The 17344-nt window shown below is 54.3% G+C and overlaps 2 long non-coding RNA genes across 3 annotated transcripts; one reads left to right on the top strand and one right to left on the bottom strand.

Moving 5' to 3' along the window:
- Positions 1–95: 95 nt before the first annotated feature.
- Positions 96–7106, top strand: LOC144292854 (uncharacterized). Its single transcript, XR_013360245.1, has 2 exons — positions 96–882; positions 5731–7106. It is a non-coding gene; the product is annotated as an uncharacterized LOC144292854 (long non-coding RNA).
- LOC144292852 (uncharacterized) lies at positions 999–17219 on the bottom strand. 2 transcript variants are annotated; one of them, XR_013360244.1, is made up of 5 exons: positions 16762–17219; positions 16560–16640; positions 5154–5347; positions 3165–3276; positions 999–1611 (listed from the first exon to the last, which is right to left on the bottom strand). It is a non-coding gene; the product is annotated as an uncharacterized LOC144292852 (long non-coding RNA). The 2 variants fall into 2 exon arrangements; XR_013360243.1 differs by having other exon boundaries at positions 16560–17219.
- Between the last annotated feature and the right edge of the window lie 125 nt (positions 17220–17344).

The raw sequence follows: 17344 nt of genomic DNA, 5'->3' as shown, positions 1-17344 counted from the left end.
TGGGGCGGGGCCTGAGCGGCGGGGGCGGGGCCTGGGACCCGGGCTGTGCCTGAGGAGGGTGCACGCTGGCGGGGCGGGGCCTGGGGTCGCGGGGGCGGAGTCAAGGGGCGGGGCCTCGCAGGGGGCGGGGCCTCCGTGGCCGGAGTTGGGGTCTCGCTGCTCCCACTTGGCGGCCGGGCGGAGCGGTGGTCCCAGCGCCGCCCTCCCCGCGTCCCGCCCGGGCAGGTGTCCTCGGACGCCCGGCCCAGGCAGTGACATGAAGGTCACCGGGCTGGGGGCTGGGCTGGGAGACGTGGAGCAAGGTGCAGGCCGGACGCTGCACGGCGGTCCGCTGCGGAGCCCCGACTCGGTGGTGCCGGGCTGGACAGACGCAAGGGTGGTTTTGTGAGATTCGTTGGAGCAACGTTTGTCATCTTTGGGCGCTGTTCCATTTATCTAACGGCAGAAACTCTGAATAATCCTGTGTCTTCAAATGCATTCGTGCAATAAACACTTGTCTGAGCCCTTTGTGCGCGGCTGTGCGTCGGTGCTCGAGGTTCAGCACTGGGCCGGGCCGGGGCGGGGGGTGGGGGGGTGCGCGCCCCCAGGGGAGTCAGCGGCCCGTGAGGAGACGGCGCCAGGGCGGCCCCAGCCCGGGAGCGCCCGTGTCCGCTGCGGCAGGAGGGAGCACCGGGTGCTCAAGGAAAACTGGCTTTTCCTGAGAACTGACTTCTCGAAGCGCTAGAATGTGGCCAATTTTAATAGAAATTGTTTATACTATTCACTTTCCTGTACCCTAGACCTAGTATACTGACCGTGATCAACTTCTAGACTTGATGTCAGCGCCCTTTGGCCTCCTGTGGCCAGCAGCACTGCAGGTGCCTCAAGGAGGAAGGGCGGCAGGTGGGTGCTGCAGAGGGCGGCCGGAGTCACAGGGGCCCGGCAGGCATTACAGGGGCCCGGCAGCAATTTTTTTTTTAAATTTATCTATTCATTTATCAGAGAGAGAGAGAGGCAGGGACACAGGCAGAGGGAGAAGCAGGCTCCATGCAGGGAGCCCGGCGGGGGACTCGATCCTGGGACTCCAGGATCGCGCCCTGGGCCAAAGGCAGGCACCAAACCACTGAGCCACCCAGGGATTCCCCCAGCAGCAATTGTTTTGCTGAAATGTGGTGCTGCTCGCGTGGTGCTGCTGCCACGTGTTCCCTGGCTCGCTGTCCCCGTTTCCTGCGTCGTTTCGGGTATAGGGGCCATATTGGTCAGAGGTTGCTGGGCCCGTGCCCAGCGTGAATAAACAAGCACAGCACCGGTTGGAAATGTTCTTACACGAATAAACAGCATGGACCCTGGTACATAAACGTTCGGACCAACGTCGTGGGTGCAGGCGGGAGGGCAGGCCGTGGGCTACCCCAGTGGTCAGAGCTGACATTCTGGGGGATGACGTCTGCAAACGGGACTGCGTGCCAGGGCCAATCACCGGCTGCATTAAACTGCTCTCCCGCTGGTCTTTAAAGGAGATGCTGGACCCAGCTGACCCGGGGTTTCAGGGGCACACCCTTTGTGCGTCTAGGCTTGGTCGTCTTCATCGGGACACTAGTACCACCATGTCCCTGGCTCCGAGCAATCAGGGCTCTGCGACATAATGCAGGTAAATCCTCGCACACGTGGGCTCTAAATATTGTTGATGCAAGTGTGTGCTGCACGCACGAGGCACTCTGAGGTAGAATCTGGGTTAGGGTTAGGATCCATCACCGGACACCAGCAGCGCCCTCCTGGGCTGACTCTGGGACTGGCTCCCCTCCCTCCCGCAAGAGTTACACTTTTGGAAAGCTGCTAAAATGATGTACTTTCATTTTGTTCTTTTCTATGCCATAAGCTCTTAGATCTGTTTCCTGAGATTCTTGTTAAGGATAAAGAAAACTATTTACAATAAGTGGCCCTGAGGCTGTCAGGTCACACTTGTGATGACCCATAGGGACACGAGAACCTGTGAGGAACGTGGAGGGATGTGCTTCGAGACGCCCCGTGAGGCGCAGCATGAGGGTTAGCACCCTACGTGTGGCTGCAGCCCCTCCTGCATGGGACACGGCCCCTGGGCCACGAGGATTCACGGGAACTAGGTCTTTATCTTCAATCTCACCTGATTCTCCCAGTTATGTCTTTGTCTTTTTATTTATTTACTCACTTATTTTAAAGATTTTATTTACTCATTCGTGAGAGACAGAGGCAGAGACACGGGCAGAGGCAGAAGGAACCTGGGATCACACCCTGAGCCGAAGGCAGACGCTCTACCGCTGAGCCCTCCAGGCGCCCCCACCCCGTGCTCTTTCTGACCTTCATGTAGGAAGCCAATTAAACATACACTCGACCTTTGCACTCTATCCCACGCATGAGTCTCTTACACTCTTTACTAGATGTTCGATCCTTTTGACTCTCTGTCTCGGTCCAGGTAATTTCTTTTGACCAGCCTTCCAGTTCACCAATTCTCTCTTTATCTGTGTGGGATCTCTTGTCAACCCCATCCTTAGGTTTAGTTATTTTATTTTTTTTCTTTTGGAATTTCCATTTATTTATTTTTGTTTCCAAGTCTCTCCCTAACCAAATTAGGTACTCTTGTCTTTGACAATGTACTTAACTGAGTACCTTAAGTACAATTATTCTGAAGTCCCTGTCTGATAATGGCATTATCTGCATCTCTGTGGGGTCAACTGTTCTTCATCTCGTCTTACTTCCTGGTATGCCAGATTACTTTTTTTTTATTATTATTTTTTGCCAGATTACTTTTGATCAAGTGTTGCGTATTTGTGATTAAAGAAATTGTAGGGGATCCCTGGGTGGCTCAGCAGTTTAGCGCCTGCCTTTGGCCCAGGGCACGATCCTGGAGTCCTGGGATCGAGTCCCATGTCGGGCTCCTGGCATGGAGCCTGCTTCTCCCTCCTCCTGTCTCTCTCTCTCTCTCTCTCTCTCTCTAGGTCTATCATAAATTTTAAAAATCTTAAAAAAAAGAAAAAGAAATTGTAGAGAATTGGGCGACTGGACGGTACTGGGTGATACTGTCCCCTGTTGGAGCGACTGCTAGGCCAGGAGCACCAGCAGTCACCAGGTAACCTCAATCCCGACGGTGGGTTTGGATCCCTTGCCACTGAGCTTCCGTTCATACTGGGGCTGGTCTCCTTTCTGCTTACCTTGATCTGTGGTGTAGATCTTCCAGGATCCAACCAATAGCCTGGAGAATTTACTGCGGCCCATCTTCCTAAGCACAGTTCCTGAAGCTCGTTCTTGTCTCCCATCCCTGGGCTGCGGGAGAAAGTGCTGGGCAGCCTCCCGGCTGTTGCCCTCTGAGTCAGCAGAGCGAGCTCATGGGCTGAGCCTTCCTCGCTGCCTGGCTTGGTCACGACACACAGGTGTGTGTATTTTGTCCTAACCCAGGGCTGGCTCTAATTCCCAGCCGGGGGTTGACCTGAGCCTCTGTTCACCATCTCAGGATACGGGGCCACCTTCCTCTTTTCAAGATCACAAAATGCAACCTGTGCTTGGGATTATGCTCCAAGGCCTTGGGGGGCCCAGAAATAGACGTTTCTGAGAAACAGATATGATTCACATAATCTGTGCCTTTGGGAGTGAGTTATTGACTTGGGGGTAGCAAGCTGGAGTCGCCACCGGGTACCCAGGCTGATGTGGGCCGCTCCCCAGCCTCTTGGGGAGCAGCCCAGAAAGGGGAACAGGTTTTCTGTCCAGGACACAGGCATTTTCTGGGGGCACTCATGCCACCAGGGAACTTCACACTGATTATGGCCGCAGCCGACCTCAGTGCTGCTCTGAGCCGCCCCTGCCTGAGTGTCAGGGCCGAGGTGTAGACCACCCCCACCCCCTGCAGGAGCAGCATCTCTGTGATGAAGTTCAGAGGACCTCAGGAAGCCATGGGGGGATCATGGCCGTCCCCCACTTAGGATGAGGAGGAAGAGGGGATGGAGGCAGAGCGAAGTGTGGCACCCTGGTTAGGCCTGGTTGGGGTGGATGCTGGGGCTCCCTCCACAGGCTCCCCCTCAGGGCCCTCATAGGCTTCTGAGGCACAGGCCCTTCTTCTTGGAGCCCCCCACTTCCCCTTAAATGCCCCCATTTCCCTGGACCCCCTTCATCCCCTGGAAGCCAACCTACCCCCCCAGAGCCCTCCTTGCTCCCCAGGAGCTCCTCCTCCCTCTAGGAGCCCGACATCTCCTGGGAGCTCCTGCCCAAAGCCCCATCATCCTTGTGGAGCCCGTGTCCTCCTGGAGCCCCACCCACCACCCAGGAGCGCCCACATCCCCCAGGAGCCCCCATCCCCTGGAGCCCCTCTGTCAGCTGGGAGGCCCTCCATCAAAGTCCCCCGCCAAGTGTCTTGTTCCCTGGGAGCCCCAGGGCCCAGCAAGGGGAGACGTGGACCTGCAGGTTGTGCAGACTGTCTCTCGGGCCCCGATACACAGGGTCTCTGAGAGCCGGGGATCCCTCGGACGTGAAGGGCATGGAGGTGTGGCCCAGGACGTCCAGGGGGATTTGGAGGCGCAGTGAGTGATGGTGGGGACAGGCTGGCTCTCAGGGAAGAGGAAGGGAGACCCCAGGCGTCAGCCCCAGGGCCTGAGGACGTCGTTGGGCTGGTCACCAGTGGAGAGGACCGAGCAGAACCCCCTCGAGGTGGGTAGATGTACTGGCAGTAATTGGGGGACGCCCCGAGACACCCGGGGATTTGGCTACCAGCGTAGTGGGGAGGATCACACCTGGTGCACATTTACTACCGTGGGGGGGGGTCCAGCCGCCCCCCTGGGCTCACCAGGGCCTCACTGTCAACCAGGGAAGGCAAAGGCCATCACGGGTCAGGCCAGTGGCTGGGGGCCCAGGGAGGCCAGCAGAGGGGTGGACTCGCACGAAGCCAGTGGGGCTCGACACCCCTCACTGCGCCGGCCCCTCCAGGGCACAGGACTCCCCCGGCAGGGAGTGCGTCGTCACAGGCTGCACAACCGTGCGACAAGAGCATCCTCACTGAGGCAGCGTCTTCCCTCCAGCATCTCCTCTCTTCTGCCCACCCCCCCCCCCCCCCGGTTCCCACGGCGCTGTGGGACCAGCTCCCCTGGGCAGGGGAAGGCCGCCGGGCCGCGGGCGCCACCTGTGCCGGCGTAATCAGGGCATTCACCGCTTACCGATGACACCATGACTACCTGCCACGCCTGCAACAGTCGGGGCGTGGGGGGCGCAGCGGCGGAGAGTCGGCCTGTGGCTCAGGGCGCGACCCCGGGTCCCGGAATCGAGTCCCACATCGGGCTTCCTGCGCCGAGCTGCTTCTCCCTCTGCCTGTGTCTCTCCTCTCTCTGGGTCTCTCAGGAATAAATAAAATCTTTAAAAAAAAAAAAAAAAAGGAAGTCCTAAACACCAAAAAAGATGATTTGGGGGGCAGTCACCCACCTGTGGGGACAGAAGGGTCTTATGGGGACCAGCTCCTCCTCTGGGGATGGCACGCACGGCTGTGTGACAGATGAGCCCCCAGGGCCCACTCGGAGGCTACGTGTCTGGGGAGCTTGGACCTAGTCACATGAGGTCCTGGGCCCCACTGCGTGAGGTGACCCTGCACACGCGACTCCGCTATGGGGCCGTGGCTTCTGGTTACTGCGGTTAGAGGCGGGGAGAGGCCAGCCCTGGACTCACATGGATTCCTGAGACCCGGGCTGCGGTTAATGCCTCCCATCACCTTACCTGCCTCCCCCTTTCTTCTTCACCCAGGAGGCCAAAGGTAGAGCTAGAGAGCCTGGGGCAGATCCAGAGCCTCGCATCAAACCTTCCGTCAATATGACACATCTACACAGCAGGATCTGTGCATCTGGTAGTAAGACTGAAGCGATCCGCACCGACCGCGCTGGAGTCATAACCAGAAAACCCGAGGGCCGAGGCCCAGCAGGTTGCAGCCCCCCTCCACGGGGTCCGCGTGTCTGAGCACAGAACCTGAGGGCCGCAGGGCCCCTGAACCTCTCCAGCAGGTGTGAGCCTCTGCGGGGACACCGTCCTGTTCCAGCTGCAGGGCCCCCCTTCTTCCCTCCGTGGGCCCCCGTCCTGCTCCGTCTGCAGGGACCCCGTCCTGTTCCCTCTGCGGGGAGCATCCCTCCTCCCCCGTCCTTCCACACGGGTCTACACTCGGGCCTGGATGGGAGTTGTCTGATGTCTTGGTCTTGTTTCTGCCATCAGAGGACAACCCACTGAGGTTTGCGCCCCCAGTGCCCCTGCTTCCCTCCACGGGCTCTTCCACTGAGGGGGAGTCCTCCTTTCCGCCTGTCCATCTCTCTGTACTTCCAGGAGGACAGCACTGAGTGGACGACTCCGTGCAGGCCCCACGAGCGGCCTCGCCTGCGTGTTCCCACTGCTGTGCTTCTGTCCCGGACGTGTGCGCCCCCGAGGCCCCGACCCCGACCTCGGCCCCGACCCCCGACCCCACCCGGGTCTGTCCCCGCGGCCGCCCCTCGTGCACCCGCACCTGCCTTCCCTTCGGCTTCCTCTGTCCGTGAGCCTGGGCATGAGCAAGAGCGCCCAGCCCCCACCTGCCTCTGTGCCACCCCCTCCCGGGGCACCGCACCCTCGGGGGCGCACACGTGCCAGGCTCCCGTTCCTTCCCGTGGAGTAATACTCGTGGTGTAGACGCCAGGGTGCTTCCTCCGCTCGGCAGCCACCCCGGGGGTGCCGCAGGAAGAGGGCCCTGTGGACCAGCTCATGTTCTCGTCTTCCGTGGGCAGCCAGCCAGCAGGGGCCTTGCGGTCGCCCGGGAGCTCAGCCGTTTCTCCAAGGCCGGGCGGCCACCTTATCTCCGCAGAGAACCATATGTGGTTCCAGAAGAATCCGCCAAACTGACTCCAGCGCCCCCAGCAGCAGGGAGTGAGCGGCCTGGTGGCTCAGGCCTGGTGGCTCAGCGGACAGACAGCCTGCAGACAGACAGCGTGCAGGGGCATTGCAGTCCTTCCCCGGCCACCTGGGGGCCTGAGCTCTCTCCACGCGCTTCCCGGCGTCCACGCAGCTTCCCGGAGGAGGTGCGCATCCAGTGTCTCCCTTGGCTGGCCTGATGTGGGAAACCATGAGACGTGCCTCCTTAAATAAATGCATTTATTTAAGAATGGCGAGAAAATTCAAATTTAAAAAATCATGCTAACCTGAGACAAAGGCAGTGGAGGTAAGGGATGCAGCCAGTAGAAACGACTCCATCATCAACCAGAGGTTTACTCAAACCTCCTGTGCCCTCGTCAGAAGGGAATCGCAGGAGGAGGAGACGGACAGCGCGGGCGGCCGCGCGGGTTGCACAGATGCACCAAGTGCACAGCATGTCATGTGGGCACGTTGGGGACGGGGGTGATTTCATGCTGGCCTGACGGTGGCACACAAGCTGTGACGCAGCTGCGTGGAGACCCCACAGACACGGGGTGGTGCTCCCAAGTGCCCCAAGCACGGGAGGACACCTGACAAACTGGCCACAAACTCGCAGGCTTTGACCGTCACGCTCCCGGGGAAGCTGGGAGGACCGTCGCCCCGCCGGCAGCAGCGTGAAGGATTCCGTGGGCCCCGCTGGAGGAGGGACGGGATGGGTGGCCTGCTCAGCACCCAGCAGCCTTCCTCACCCGCCCATCCCCAGCGGCAGAGCCAGTGCCCTGCATGACCCTCCCGGTGCGGGGTCACATCACCCTCCCGTGAAATGGTTGGACGGGGACTTCGTCATCATCGCGCCCTGGGGATGTGGGTGCCAAGGGCAGCTGAAGCAGCAGGCGGGCGGCTGCCTTCCTGGGCACGGGTTGGGGGGTCCTGGCGGCCCAGCGGCTGTGCAGGAGGACGGCGAGACTCTCCTGGGTGGGGGTGCCCGCGCACGCACAACATGGTGTAGGACCCTGTCCTCACCCTGTGGGGCACGACCTGGGGTAAGAGGGGTCAGGACACGAAGCCGCCCCCAGCCCTGGAAGCGCACGGTAGAGGCTGTGGGCACTGGGGCCGGGACCCCCTGAAGGCGCCTCCGGCACCAGCATCGCACCCCCCACCCCAGCTGCAGGACTCGCCAGCTCCGTCTTCTGCTCTCAGGCTGGCGGCCTCCTTGTGGACAGGAGCTGGGGGGCAGAAGCTGGGGTGCAACCCGTGTGCCCAACATCAGCAAGTCTCAGGACCCAGCCCAGAACATTGCCCTGAGCTCACCCGATCCTGGAAACAGCAGGAACCACAATGACACCATGTGTCCCACCACCTAACGGGCCATAGCCTGGGTGGGAAGGGGAGCTTTAGTGACCTGGCCGAGCTAGGGCCTCGTCCCGGGTGATGACTTGAGTCCGGGTGCTGGTGTGAGAGGAGTGCTGGACACCTGCAGGGGCGATGCCTGCTCGGGCCCGACCCTCCGGGAGCCACAGTACATCACTCAAGGATGCACGTGCTAGGAGCAACCCGTAGGCAACATCTACACACAACAGAAGGAAACGACCCGCAATCCAAGGCTCAGGCAGCACGCTCCTAAGGCCTGGTGTTTCCATACGTCCGTGGAATGCAGACGGACATACGTGGAACGCAGACGTGCAGACATGCTTTGTGATCGAGGCTTTCGTTTAGATCCACAGTGATTTTCAGACAATGAACCCCAGGACCGACTCCGACCTCAGAAAACGATGGGAGCCCCTGGGAGACCTGGCCAGTCCCACCAGCTGGGACCGTGGAGGTAGCTTCCAGCCTGATCCGCGTCTGTTACCCCACGTGGACCTTCAGTCACACACGTCCGCATTCCCGAGGACACAGAGCCACTCGGTATGTTGTGAACCGGGTAGAAACGGTCCCCGGTGCTCGTCCTTCCCCACGTTGCTTCTTATCAGCACATTGATTAACCTCCAGCAAGACAGAGAGAATCAAAGAAAGACCTAATTTCCCAACATTAGGAAGGAGAGGATATGAATACAACCCAGGTAAATATGGAAAGGGTAAGAAGGGAAACACAGACAGCGCTACGCACCGAAGTTCGACAACCCAGACGAGGTGGAACAACTCTCAAAACCACACACGTGCCAACTCCCTGTAGATGAACTAAAGAACTGGAGGAGTTCCTGCAGTGTGTGCGTGCACGTGTCTCCACATTAGCGAGGAATTAACCCAGTTCTCATGCACTGACCGGCGTCCCAGCAGGTGAACCCCTTTCCAGTCTAGAGAGCACTGCGGGTGAGGGACGCACTCCCACAAGACAGCCCCCAGTTCAGACACCAACCAGCTTGTCTCCTGTGCTTCCGACTGACCGGCTATGGAGTCGGGTCCTCAGGGTCATCTCTGGTTTCGTTCATTTGCTGGAGCAGCTCACAGACCTCAGGAGACCAGCTGACCAAGTGGATCGCAGTTTTATTGACTGAATGAGAGGCCAGGTGGAGAGATACGTGGGGTGAGGTCTGCAGGGGTCCCTGGTCCCTTCTGCCTCCTGGAGTTCGGGGCCCAGGGGCCTGGGCAGGCGGTTCACTGACCTGGAAGCCCTCTGACCCCTCCCCCTCCTTGAGTTTTGATGGAGGCTCCAACCCTCCAATCACAGTTGGTTGGCCCTGGCCTCCAGCCCCCATCCTTAGGGCCTTCCCAAAGTCCCCTCATGAACATACACCCAGCTGTGGTGGGTAGGGGCTGGGTACGTAAGACGGGATGCCCACCTTACCTCCACAGCTCTGGGGGATCTCCGGAACTGAGGACAAGAGACCAGCCACAGTCACAAGAGATGTGCCCTTTGCTCTTAGAAATTCCAAGCGTTTAGGGATGAAGATCAAAAACGTATTTATTATAAATCACAATATCACAGCCCTATAACAATTTTTAAGAATTGAATTTGTGGACAGCCCAGGTGGCTCAGCTGTTTAGTGCCACCTTCAGCCCAGGGCCTGATCCTGGAGACCCAGGATCGAGTCCCACATCTGGCTCCCTGCATGGAGCCTGCTCCCTCTGCCTGTATCTCTGCCTCTCTCTCTCTTTCTCTCTCTCTCTCTCTGTGTCTCATGAATAAATAAATAAAATCTTAAAAAAAAAAAAAAGAATTGAATTTGTAGTTACCCCCAGTGAAAAATCTCCAGGCCTCCAGATGATTTCAATGACAAATTTTGACAGACATTTAAAGAAGAAAGAATGCCAATCATATGCAGTCTTCTCCAGAACAGGAGAGAATATGTCCCAAATTATGTTAAGGACAGCATTTCCCTGGTACCCTGACTTAAGAGTATAAAAGAAAGAAAGAAAAAAGAATAGAGGAAGGGAATTAAGGAAGGAAGGAAGGAAGGAAGGAAGGAAGGAAGGAAGGAAGGAAGGAAGAAAGGAAGGAAATAAAGGGCAAACACGGTCAAATATCCCTATGAGCTGCATTAAAATCTTCAATAAAGGGATCCCTGGGTGGCGCAGCGGTTTGGCGCCTGCCTTTGGCCCAGGGCGCGATCCTGGAGACCCGGGATCAAATCCCACGTCGGGCTCCCAGTGCATAGAGCCTGCTTCTCCCTCTGCCTGTGTCTCTGCCTCTCTCTCTCTCTCTCTCTGTGACTATCATAAATAAAATAAAAAATATATATATATAGTGGATTCAAATGCTGTAATATATAAAAACAATAATGCAGCACAACCAAGTGGCATTTATCCTGAAAATACAAGATTGGTTCATCAGCTGAGAATGTATCATTATAATCTGTCAGATTAATGATCTAAAGAAAAAAGCTCACACATCCTATCAGTTGATACAGAAAGCATTTAACAAAACCCAACACCTATTCATGATTTAAAAAAAACTTCCAACAAAATAGGAAGAGAGGGGAACTTCCTCAACCAGTACGCGGCATCTACAGAAACATAGAGCAACTTACGTGACACGTAATGGTGAAGCACTAGATGCTCTCGCTGAAACCAGGAATAAGACAAAGAAATCTACTCTTATGAGTCTCATTCAACATCATACTGAGAGTCAAGGCACTCCAATGAAAAATTAATAAATGTACCCAACGTGAGAAAGAAAGAAATGAAACTGTGTATTCACAGATGACACGATTAGAAAATCCCAAAGAATCTATGAGAAAAATTTGGAGAACCAATACATAACTTTGGTGAGGTCTTGGGATGCACGATCGCAACAGAAAAACCACATTTAGACAGCAGAAATTTAAAATTAAAATTTTAATCTTTATTTTTAAAAGACAGCTATCTACAATAGCTCCAAAATAGATCAAATACTCAGGTAGACATCTACAGAAAACCTGCACTGGATCTATATGTTGAAAACTGCAAAATTTTGAAGACACGTTAAATGACTTAAATAAATGGGGAGACAAACCATGTTCAGGGATTGAGAGATTTGACATAGTAAAGACATCAGTTCTCTTTAAATGATCTGTAGATTAATCACAGTCCCACTCGAAACCCAGCAAGACTTCCTGTAGATACAGGTAAGCTATTCTCAAACTTAGGCACAAAGATGGAAAATCTGGAACAGCTTAAAGAATTTTGAGGAAAAGTGAAGGTGTGAGCATCACATTACCTTATTTTATTTTATTTTTTTAAAGATTTTATTTATTTATTCATGATAGACGTAGAGAGAGAGAGAGAGACAGGCAGAGGGAGAAGCAGGCTCCATGCAGGGAGCCCGACACGGAGCTCGATCCCAGGACTCCAGGACCATGCCCTGGGCCAAGGGCAGGCGCTGAACCGCTGAGCCACCCAGGGATCCCACATTACCTTATTTTAAAACTGACTCTGAAGTGGTAGCGATGGAGCCAGTGTGGCATAGGTGAAGGAGAGACACATAGACCCATGGGACAGACCCCAGAGCCCAGAATAAACCAAGAGCAATAAGGGTAACTCCATTTTTTTTTTAATTTTTTTTTTTTTTTTATGATAGTTACAGAGAGAGAGAGAGAGAGGCAGAGACCCAGGCAGAGGGAGAAGCAGGCTCCATGCACCGGGAGCCCGATGTGGGATTCGATCCCGGGTCTCCAGGATCACGCCCCGGGCCAAAGGCAGGCGTCAAACCGCTGCGCCACCAGGGATCCCCATTTTTTTTTTTTTTTTTTTTTTTTTTTACAAAGGGAGAAAGACCATTCACTAGAGAAAGGATAGTGTTTTCAACAAATAGTATTGGAGCAAATGGGTATTTTCGTGCAAAACAAAAACAAAAAAAACAAAGAATCTTGGTCCAAATTGCATAATTTCTGCAAAGATTAACTCAAAATGAATCATAGGTCTAAATATAAAACTTTTAAGGTAGCCCTGGTGGCGCAGCGGTTTAGCGCCGCCTGCAGCCCGGGGTGTGATCCTGGACACCCGGGATCGAGTCCCACATCGGGCTTCCTGCATGGAGCCTGCTTCTCCCTCTGCCTGTGTCTCTGCCTCTCTCTCGCTCTCTCTGAATGAATAAATAAATAAATCTTTAAAAATAAATAAATAAATAAATAAATAAATAAATAAATAAATAAATAAATACAAAACTTTTAAATAGGGACACCTGCATGGCTCCATGGTCGGGCATCTGCCTTTGGCCAGGGGCCCCGGGATCAAGTCCCACATCAGGCTCCCTGCATGGAGCCTGCTTCTCCCTCTGCCTGTGTCTCTGCCTCTCTCTGTGTGTCTCTCATGAATAAATAAATAAAATCTTGAAAAAAAAGGAAATGGATGTATTCCCAGAAATATATAAACCACCAAAACTGAAACAGGAAGAAGTAAAAAAAAAAAAACCTGAATAGACCCATAACCAGCAAGGAAATTGAAGCAGTCATCAAAAATCTCCCAAAAAACAAGAGCCCAGGGTGGGACAGCTTCCCAGGGCAATTCTAACAGACATTTAAAGAAGAATTTAAAAAATTAAAAAAAAATAAAGAAGAATTAATACCTATTCTTCTGAAGCTCTTTCAATAAATACAAATGGAAGAAAAACTTCCAAACTTTCTATGAGGCCAGCAATAATATGATCCTCAAACCAAAGACTCCACCAAAAAGGAGAATTACAGACCAATATCCCTGATGAGCACGGATGCAAAAATACTCACCAAGATACTAGCCAATAGGATCCAACAATACGGTAAAAGCGTTACTCACCACGGCCAAATTGGATTTATTCCTGGGCTGCGAGGGCGGTTCAACATTTCAAATCGATTAGCATGAAACACCACATAAATAAAAGAAAGGACGAGAGCAAAATGATCCTCTCAATTGACGCAGAAATTACATTTGACAAATACAGCATCCTTTCTTGATTAAATCTCTCCACAATGGAGGGATAGAAGGAACATTCCTCAGCATCTACGAAAAGCCCACAGCAAATATCCTTCTCAATGGGGAAACACTGGGAGCCTTTCCCCTAAGATCAGGACCACGACATGTCCACTCTCACCACTGCTAGTCAACATAGTCCTAGAAGTCCTAGCCTCAGCAATCGGGCAACACAAAGAAATAAAAGGCATTCAATTGTCAAAAAAGAAGTCAAACCCTCCCTCTTAGCAGATGACATGATACTGTACATAGGAAACCCAAAGGACTCCACCCCAAGATTGCTAGACCTCACACAGCCATTCGGCAGTGCGGCAGGAGGCACCATCAATGCCCAGAAGTCGGTGGCATCTCTACACACTAACAACGAGACTGAAAAAGAGGAACTAAGGTGTCAATCCCATTTACGGTTGCACCAAAAGCCATGAGATGCCTAGGAGTAAACCTAACCAGAGAGGCAAAGGATTAGTACTCTGAACACTATACAACATTCATGAAAGAAATGGAGGAAGACACAGAGAAATGGGAAAATGTTCTGTGATCATGGACTGGAAGAACAAATATTGTGAAAATGTCTACGCTCCCCAGGGCGCCCCTGAGTGCAATCCCTGCCAAGATGCCATCAACATTTTCCACCGCGCTGGAACAAACAGTCCTAAGATTGGCGTGGAGCCAGAAGAGACTCTGCAACAACGGCAGGAGAAACAGGGGCAAAAATGAACTATTGGGGCTTCATCGTGACAAAAAAGCTTCTGCAGCAAAGGAAACACTCAACAGAACCAAAAGGCAACCAAGAAAATGGGAGAAGATGTTTGCAAGCATCTTATCATGCAGAGGGCTGGTATCCAAGGTCTGTAAGGAACTTCTCAAACTCAACACCCAGAGAAGAAATAATCGAGTCAAGAAATGGGCAGAAGGCACGCGCAGACATTTCCCCGAAGAGGACATACAAATGGCAAACAGACCCAGGAAAAGATGCTCCTCCTCCCTCGGCCTCAGGGGAACATGGGTCAGATCGACACCAGGTCAGCACGTCACACCTCCAGGATGGGCTGACATGAACGGGACAGGAGGCAGCAGGTGTAGGAGAGGATGAGGAGGAAGGGGAGCCCTACACTGTGGGCGGGAACGCGTGCTGGCGGGCGCCCCAGAGAGCGCTGCGGAGGGTCCTCAAGGAGTGACAAACAGCTGCCCCCCCGAGCAGCAGTGGCACTGCTGGGCATTTACCCCAAAGACACGAATGCCTCCTAAAGGGCACCTGCCCCCCAGTGTCCACGGCAGCTGGGTCCACTGTAGCCACGCTGTGGGAGGAGCCTCGGTGTCCTCGGGCAGATGATGGATAAAGAGGATGGAGATGGATGATAGATGATGGACGGACGGACGGACAGATCGATTAGAATGTCACTCGGCTATCAAAGAGAAGGAAACCTTGCCATTTGCAATGACGCGGACAGAACTAGAGGGATCGTGTTAAGTGAAATAAGTCAGTCGGGAAAAAAAATGACCGTGTGGTGTCACTCATACGTGGAATTAAAGAAGCAAAACAGAAGAACATCTGAGAACGGAAGGAAAAATAAATAACATGGAAACAGAGAGGGAGGAAAAAGAGACTCAATCATAGGAAACAAACTGAGGGTCACCGGAGGGGAGAGGAGCCGGGGGACGGGGTAACGGGGGACGGGCACGTGATGTCACGAGCACTGGTGTTCTCTCCAACTGAATCCCTCAATTCCACCTCTGAAGCTAATATTACACTCTACGTCAATTAATTGGATTTAAATTAAATTTTTAAAAAAGATCACTGACCACATCAGAGCGCATTCCCTCCGGGCTCTGGATCCTGCTCCTTCAGCTGATGCCGGAACCACCCCCCGTGGGTCTGGTTTGTTTAAGTAGGCCCCACGCCTCGTCCACAGCCCAGCCTAGGGCTAGAACTCATGACCCCGAGATCAGGACCGGGGGCGAGGTCAGGAGTCGGGTGCTTCACCCACAGAGCCAGCCGGGGCCAAGAACCGCGCTGGTTCATCCTGCATCTCTGACATCGATTGAAATAGGAAAGTGCTGCGTCCCGCTCTGTCCTGCTTTTCCAATACTGACTTGCTGTCCGGGGTCATTCATGGGGGCGGACGGATGTTAGAGGGTTAGTTTTTTTTTTTTTTTTTATTTCTAAGATCTGCCACCATGACTTTGATAGGAGTGACATTGAGACTGAGGGTGGCTTCAGGAACTGCGGACATTTTCACAAGCTGAGGCCCCCGCCCCACAAGCCCAGGACGGCCTCCCAGAGCCTGGAGGGTCTCAGCGCATGAGTCTCGCGCTCCCTCGATTCAGTCTAACTACTTTGTCCTCTGTGATGCTCCCGAGAAGGGAGTCATGTCCTTAATTTCCTTCCTGAGGCTAATTGTCGGGACACAGCGAGGCTACTGAGCTCTGTAGGGTCGTTCTGTGTCCCTGAACGCTCCTGAACTCACACCTTAGTTCTAACAGGTTTTGGTGGAGGCTCTCGGGTTTCCAGTTTCTAGTGCCGCGTCTTCAGCAAATAGGGACAATGTGATGTCCCCCTTCCAGGTGTGGAACCTCTGCTGTTTCCTGTCTGTTGACTACATACATTAGGACTTCCAGCACTGAGAGGGGACCTCCTTGGCTTGTTCCTGCTCAGGGGAGACGATTTCAGGTTTTCACCCTTGAGGATAACGTCAGCTGCGGGGCTTCCTAGCGGCCTTTATTCTGTTGATAGACATTTCCTCAAAACCCATTCTGTGCTTTTTTTTTTTTTTTTTTTTTTTAAATTTTTATTTATTTATGATAGTCACAGAGAGAGAGAGAGAGGCGCAGAGACACAGGCAGAGGGAGAAGCAGGCTCCATGCACCGGGAGCCCGACGTGGGATTCGATCCCGGGTCTCCAGGATCGCGCCCTGGGCCAAAGGCAGGCGCCAAACCGCTGCGCCACCCAGGGATCCCCATTCTGTGCTTTTTATGTTGTATTCTGTCAAATGCTTTTCCTGCAACTCTCGAGGGGATCATGTGGTTTCTGTCCTTTCTCTGGTTAATGGGATGGATCGTGCTGACTGATGGCCAGAGGGGCCGCGGGAGGCAGGTGGGCAACATGGATGAACAACAGGAAAAGCTACAAACGTCTGGTTCTAAATAAAGAAATCCCAGAAATTTAGAAAGTACAGCCTGGCAATAGAGTCAGTACTGTTGGGACAACTTTGTATGGGGACAGACGGTGACGCTGCTTCTCGTGGGGAGAGCTGAGTGAGGCACAGAACTGTCAAGTCACTAGTTGTAGCCCTGAAACTACTGTCACGTTGTGTGTCGACTGTACTTCAATACATACCAAGGAAAAGGGGTTTCTGGTAGGACTCCCAGTGGGTCCGTGAAAGGCATTTACACGGTCGTTACACATACGAAGGCACCTCTGCAGAGGGGATCAAGATGCTCACATGTCTTCATGTTAATTTTTAGAAGATTTACTTGAGAGAGAGTGCAGTGGGGGGGGCGGAGGGAGAGGGGGAACCTGGAGCGGACTCCTCACCCACCAGAGCCCGAGCCCCACGCGAGGCTCCACGCCACAACCTCGAGATCCTGACCTGAGCCAAACTAAAGAGTCGACGTGGAACCGACGGAACCACCCAGGAGCCCCTCAAATGTTCCTAACTGCAACCCCATGCTGTGAACCCTGGGGGGCGGGGGAGCATCGTGACCCCCAGTCTGCCTTGAAGGGTGGGAGGCCTGCAGGGCCCGAGAATGGGAACTGAGGATGTGGGAGGGTGCCTGCATCCCCTTCCCACCCGGCGTGGGGACAGGACCCTTCCCCGGGACCCTCGGCCTTCAGGGTGAAGGGCTAAGTGCTGATTGGACCCCGCCTGCCCACAGTCATGATGCGGGACCCCACTCTGGGTGGAACTGTGGTGCCCCCGGGTTCCACCGCTGCCTGGTGCCCACTCTGTGTCCGCAGACCTTCGGAGGCACTCGTGCTCCGGATCTGGCTCGCAGCGACCCGACTCTCCTGCTCTCCCCAGTAGCCCAGTACTCCTCTCCCCTCAGTACCCCAACTCTCCCGCTCTCCCCAGTACCCCGGTACTCCCACTCTCCCCGGTACCCCAACCCTCCCACTCTCCT

The sequence above is a fragment of the Canis aureus genome, chromosome 21 (genome assembly GCF_053574225.1).
Source record: "Canis aureus isolate CA01 chromosome 21, VMU_Caureus_v.1.0, whole genome shotgun sequence".
Taxonomy (NCBI): domain Eukaryota; kingdom Metazoa; phylum Chordata; class Mammalia; order Carnivora; family Canidae; genus Canis; species Canis aureus.
Note: the sequence above shows the minus strand (reverse complement) of the source record. Positions and strands in the feature narration are given on the sequence as shown.